Here is a 6,957-nt window from a genome sequence, read left to right on the forward strand (position 1 = left end):
TGAGGGAAGGAGTATGAAGTGTTGGTTAGCACACGTCATCTGTCAATTTATGAACGCAATTTGGTTAGGCTGAGCTTCTCCGGGCTATGAAGCGCAATTTCCCTCCTGTGTGGATTTCGCAACACAGCCTGTCTCTATTCTGTTTGCTGGTCATTTCTGGGCTATACACGGTACACACGCTTAATTTGTCTGAACCAAAAACGAGCAATCGCTCCAGTAGATTTGTTCACTAACTGCGCTTTATTTAGTTCTCGTTCCTTCCTGCAACTTTTTTCTCCCAGTTGCCCCCCTCTCTCTTTCTCTTCCTGTGCGCAGGGAGGAGCCACCTCCCTGAGGGAGATTCTCGCCCGCGCGCCTGTCTGGGGAGCGCAGCGGCGACCGCAGCCGGCCGCACGTCCGGCCGCCACCGCGCCGCTAATGATACCCGATTAGCCTCATCGGCGGCCTCTGGCTGCAGTGTGGCCGCCGGTGGGAGCGGGCGGCTGCGGCGGGCCACCACCAACACCCGACACGCCCCCGTCCTTCGCCGCCGCGCCATTCACCTCATGGGAACGCAGGCACTCCACACACGCGACAGAACACGGGGCTTCCTGCACTGCGGGTGAATGCTTCATATTTCGGGTCACAGCACTAGACAAAACAGCAGTGGGGGGTTCACGAAAAATGAGGGGAAATGATCGCTAAAAACGCCGCATTTTCACAAAAATCTGTCAAAGTTCATTATGATTGAAGACAGCGCGGTTTAAAGACTCACGATTATAAATATAAATGTAATAAAGAACCTTAGCTCACGTTAATTATTGTTATTTAAAATAAGGCCAAGAAAATACACTTTATTTACTTCGCCTTATATCAAATGCATCTATCAGCATGAGGCTGAGGTTTTTCATTACATTTATAACTAATTTTCATCATGGGATGATTTCATTCATCACTTTGCAATAATCCATCCCTGCTTTACCACAATCTCACAAAACGCTTTAAAAGCTGAGTCAGTTATACCGTTCGATTATCATGAGTTGAGGGTTTAGGGGGCCCGAACTGGGGTAATTAGGCATAAGCGCCCATAACATCACATTAGAACATGGTCAGGTTAAAGAAATCTTAATTGGTTATGGCGCTTTGATTGCGATTAATAACCGGTCAGGGAACTAGGTGAAATAGTACAATAAAAATATCCGGACAGTTCAACACTGCTTTAACAACTCGAGAATACGTATAAAAGAGCATAATACTAAGGCAGGCAGTTAAATAAAATTGCATCACTGAACTTCGCATAAGAAAACATCTACGTTCAAATTTCAAAGTATTTCGTATGTGTCTATGTAAGAGATCCATCGTTTTCGAGTTTGGAACCAGTTAGTAACGGTTTATCCACCGCTCCTGCGAGCCATCCGGTCATCTATCAGCGAAATCGGTGGCTTCTCCAACCCACCTCAACTTTAAATTAGTTTCTGTATACTAGATCAACATAAATGCTACGCCTCACGAGAATAAAGACCACACCACAACAACCAAAACACTCTTCCAACGCTCATTAAAGGCAGAGTTTTGCTGTAAGAATTTAAACTTAGTTGGTAAGGAAATGTCTATGGTTAAAAATTAAAATGCAATGCTCAATTTGCATGATCGTGTGGCTTTTCTCAGAGGGTAAAACTAAAAATAGCAAAGAAGGGCGAGATACAATAAGCCCGTCAACACAGCTAAAAAAAAAACGACGACTTAGCGAGAATGGTTCAGTTTTTATATACTGATCAGTTATTGTATATTGAAATTAGTACTGGTCAGTTATCTCAACAAAAACTATTTCAAGAAGTCAATAATCTAACACAACTTATGCTTGGTTGAAACTGGTTTCGCAATGGTTTGAGCATCACAGTTTCATCATCTGAGCCCTCTGCAGTGATACCACTCGTCCCCAGTTAGCATCGCTCATTCCTCACTATCTCCTGCCAGTGGACGATGTGACAGAGTGGGAGGGGGAGGGGGGGTAGGGCACTGGTCGGCGGCGCGTGTCCGCCCGCTCCGGGCGGGGGCGGGGGCGGGGGCGGCCGGCGCCGCTCTGGCGGCCCGGGCCGCCGCTCCGACCGTCCGGCCGACACAGCGGCGCCACTCCACCCCGCCCCCCCCCCCCCGCTCCCTCCGGCACCCCGTCCCTCCCGGCAGCGGGCGCCGGTCCGTCCTCGGCGCACAGACACCGCACGCAGACGGACAGAGAACTGTCCCACCACGCGCGTCCCACCAGCCTCGGCTCTGAGACGGCCGAGCCAAACGGCCCACCGAAACGGGCGCTCGCAGCGCCGGCTGCTGCTAGTGGGTCCGTTATCCATCAACAGGGCCATTAGCGGAGTCGTTAGCTGATAACTGCCATGAGGCTGACACAGATTCATCTCGTTTAGCCGGCTCAAGTATCAAGGCCTTTGCCCCGTCGCGCGTAATATAGTACGGTCGGCAACTGGACCAGTTGATTCCATCAACTTGATATGCATTGATATATTGTACCAGTATAACGCCTTTTGGGGCGACTAACGGAGCGAGCGAGAGGGTGAGCCTTGCACGTGCGAAATTTCGAGGGGGTACCTCCAGCTGACTTGTGCACGGCACCCTACTAACCGGTCTCTAGCGTTGTGCCGAATTTGAGCACAATCGGCCCAGCCGTTCTCGAGTTCTGGAAGCGGCACCCTGCACGTGCGCACGTGCAAAATGGGTCCCAACTGACTTTTGCACGGCACCCTACTAACCGGTCCCTAACCATGTACCAAATTTGAGCGCCATCGGTCCAGCCGTTCTCGAGATCTGGAATCGACCCCTGCACGTGCGCACGTGCAGCAGCAACCCAACTCTGGCACATGGATATGCATTGCCTAGTGGGAGCCAGGTGTTGTCCATCTGAACTTGACAGTCACGTGACCCATTTGACCTTCGGATCCAATTCTGGTAGTCAATTCTGGCGCTTTTGTTACCATAGCGATAAATATAACCCTGTGTTCAAAGTTTTGCTGACGACGAAGATTCTGCGTAATCTGGCCAATGACGCTCGAGAACCGCGGCCAAGCCCCGCTGATCTTGAACGTGATTGGTCGGACGGCGTTTAGAATCTTCGTCGTCCGGGAGACTGCGAACACGGGGTAAGCCAAGGTTATAGTCACCGTGGGGTAAACAATCTCTGCGTGGAATGGGGAGTCGTGAATGTGTAAGGGCGATGATAGGCTGATTCGTCGATTTTTATTTATACTATTATCCTTATTATACATTCTGATCATTTTGTTTATGTTTAGGGGTTTTCTCTGTTGATTTAACATAAAAAACTTTGTGTTTTACTGTTAATGCCAAGTGCCATGTTGTTATTGAAATTGGGTTACAATTCCACATTCACCTGTTTTTCTATGGTCTGTTACTTGTGCATCATATTATTGGTAATGTAAATATAGGTACTCCATACACTGCTATTTTTGGGTATATATTAATGTCTGACCTGATTTTACTTCACGTCTTCACTTCACCTTATATTTTCTTGCAGCAACAGTTATCACACCATTATTGTGCAAAAATAAGGGTGGTGTTTCGTGACACTTGCCAGCCACTTTTGATTTCCATAGAGACATCAACAAGCCTATACCTCCAACACTACCAGAGGTTGACGCTAGCTCACAGAATGCGCTGGCAGCACCAGCGCGCCCGTGAAACACAGCCAGGGGTTTCCTCTGTAACGTCATTGTTGTGTAGGTACTTGGGCCTTCATCAATTGTTAACAGCTACAAAAATTGGAATTAAAAATGTTCAGGTATTATGAGCATCAGCCAAACAGGCAAGTGAATTTGGCTACAGCCCATCTTGCAAGCCCATCTTGCAACGCCTCAATGAAATTTAACGAGAAACTTAAATTGAGGGAGCAGCTACATAACTGAGGTAAAGCCCATCAATCCTTGTGGATTTACCTACATAACTGAGGTAAATCCACAAGGCACTTTGAGTTCAAACTATGAAGTGACTCCAAGCGAAATATAACAGAAATTGGGACTTCGTGGAGCTTAGAAATAATCTGCTTAGTGCTGGATGAATGTTTTCACTTAAAATAAACACCACCATATTTGAGTCATGAAAAAGTGTTTGGTAAGCATAAGCTTGTAGCATAAAAGATGTTTGTGAAATATCACTAGATTTTAAGTGTTAGTCTCTGCACATTGATTCTCTGATTGTTTGAATGATGAAGTCTCTGCACAGTCTCTGATTGACTGAATGAGCTCTGCAGTCACAATAATGAAGTTCATGGGAAGATATGATTTGTAATAAAAGAATGTAATATTTTGAGTTGATTTTACCTATTCTGTGAAGATCATAGCATGTTAACAGCATTCCAAACAGGGCATGTCAAAGGTTGGATGGATCTTGCGATTTCCTTGAAGTGTGACTGTTTACCATATGTTGTTTTTTTATTCAAAGTTATTGTTAAAGTCAACCAACTTTTGCAACATTGAGGATCATACTTTAGCTTTGGAAACAAGACATATTATGTAGTTATGCTGATCTTCTTTTCCAGTCTTTGATTATCACTTAATTTCATTCACTTTTGATGTAGTGAAATTCATGATCATTTTAATGACAAGCTACATTTGAAATGTATTGTTGCTCCCTTTTTACCATGCATATTTTTGTATCTTGTGAGGTCTCATATCAATATAGCAATAACAAGAGCAGTAACATGCATAGTTTGCTTGTGTTGTCATAACTTTGTACAATATTTCCAGCTTTATAATATGCAGCTACCTCACATTGGGCATCACACATATATTTTTTCCTGCAGGAGGAAAGACACAGAGCCAACTAGTGACTCATGTTTGTGCTCCTATCACTTTACCCCTGGGGAATCAGTGCCCACACCCCTTGAGTATAATGGTCACCGAGGGGTGCTGTCCTGACATGTTCACTTTCTGTTGAGAAGGTTAGAACAAATACCATGTGTGTCATTTAGTTGCATATATAATACCTTCATGTTAAGTCTGCATTGAGTCTGAAGTCTGTAGCCACCCTTAATCCTAGGTTGTTGTGACCCTAATCTAGCCTGGGTGAATATCTTGCTGTACTTAAAGCACAGACTGCGCTACGCCCCGGCACGGCGGCCGGGGCGCCTCCCCTGGAAGAAAACGGCATCGGGGAGAGGGGACGGACGGCGAGGGGCCGGGGAAGGAGCGCGGCACCGTCACCCCACAAGCCGCCCGCAGCACCGCCGTTATTCTTGTGCCTCTTGGACGCCGCCGACGCCCTGCGGTTGGGGAGCGCATCCCAGACGGGCGGGAGCCGGGGCCTGCGCCACCCGGCCGGCGAAGCAGCAGCCCGGCCAGGCGCGGCGGGCGGCTGGGTAGCGGCCGGACTGAGACGAGTCCCGAGTCGCTCCATGTCTGTCCCTTGCGAAACTAGTACCGCCGCCGTCCAGCCTTGATGGGTCACTACGAGGAAAAGGCGAGCCCGCTCCCAGTACCTGGCGTGGAGCTCCGCGCGGGTACGCCGCCTCACCGATGGCCCCTGGTCTCTCTCTCTCTCTCTCTCTACTCTCTCTCTCTCTCTCTCTCCTCTCTCTCTCTCTCTCTCTCTCTCTCTCTCTCTCTCTCTCTCTCTCCTCTCTCTCTCTCTCTCTCTCTCTCTCTCTCTCTCTCTCTCTCTCTCTCTCTCTCTCTCTCTCTCTCTCTCTCTCTCTCTCATAGTTTGGAGATTTCTTATCCTTGTTAATGTTCATCGTTTTCCTTCAGCTCTTCTATCTACATCGCTTTCTCCCCATCTTTGTCTCTGATATTCATTATAGAGCCGTCACCTGACTCTGACCGACTCCATAGAGCCGTCTCTGGCCTCCGGCTGACTCTCCCTGTATATTGGAGTCGTGCTCCTCCCCTCAGTTCAGGCCAGGAGCGGCAGATGCCGGCCGGCCGGCCGGCCTTGGGCTGCTGACCTGGCCGGCCGTGCTCGGGGCTCGGCGGCAGGGTGTCGATAACCATATATGGCGCCGGCCGCCGCGCCGCTCTCCGCCCGCCGCGCTGCTGGACGAGGACCTGTGACGTCGGCCGCGCTGACCTCATAGTACGGCGACCGGCCGCGCTGATGGTCCGGACGGCCGCAGAGGCTCGGTCATTAGACGGGCGGCGGTGTCGGCCGGTGTAGGCGTGCGCGGTCAGTGGACAGCGGGCGGTGGATGTGGGGACATTTGATGATTTTTTTTCGAGATGGGACATGAGATGTGGTGGAAGATTGCTGGAAATTCGTACCTCCCCATGCTCATGCATGAACTCATGAAGCTCATGCATGAACTACTGACACTGCTCTGGTTTCGTCACCTTTAGTAGGCCTCTGGGCCTTACTCACTCTGTGCGCCGCCTGTTAGTCTCATTGCTGGTTATTGACTCGTCATCTCCGGCGGACGCGGTCCTTGAGCGATCCTTGACCCTCCCTCTGAGCTACTCGAACCCAGCTCGCCAGCAAACGCTGTCGTCTATCAGTCGTCGAGACTGGTACTCGCCTGCCCGAGCGAGTCCAGGTGGCCGGTCGGCGCCAGCAGAGCCCACTGCAAACTTCGCTGCAATTTCGCTGACACTCACTACCCAATAACGGTCGTGGGTAACCCAATATCGCCTATCTTACGCAAACGCGCCGAGCGACGCCGGTAACTTTGTATCATCGGCCGGCGTGCTGCGGACGGCTGCCGTCGGGTGGGGAGCTTTGTGTCCTGGCGTGTGGAGCAGGCGGTTATGGACGACCGGCCTAGGAGAGCCTTCGTTGCGAAATGCCGTCGCACCGTGTGCCCCGTAGCCACGTCAAAACGTGCGGTGAATCGCTGCAGTGGTGTTGTTTATACGATCGTCGCCAGCTTATCTCTGGGCCGTTTGGCATAGTCGGACGCTCGAGGTGCTGGTGGGTAGGGTGGTCCATTTTGCAAAAGTTTCTAGGATCTTTCGGGCCGGGTCGGAA

Source organism: Amphibalanus amphitrite, unplaced genomic scaffold (assembly GCF_019059575.1).
Source record: "Amphibalanus amphitrite isolate SeventyFive unplaced genomic scaffold, NRLGWU_Aamphi_draft 000079F_arrow, whole genome shotgun sequence".
NCBI lineage: Eukaryota > Metazoa > Arthropoda > Thecostraca > Balanomorpha > Balanidae > Amphibalanus > Amphibalanus amphitrite.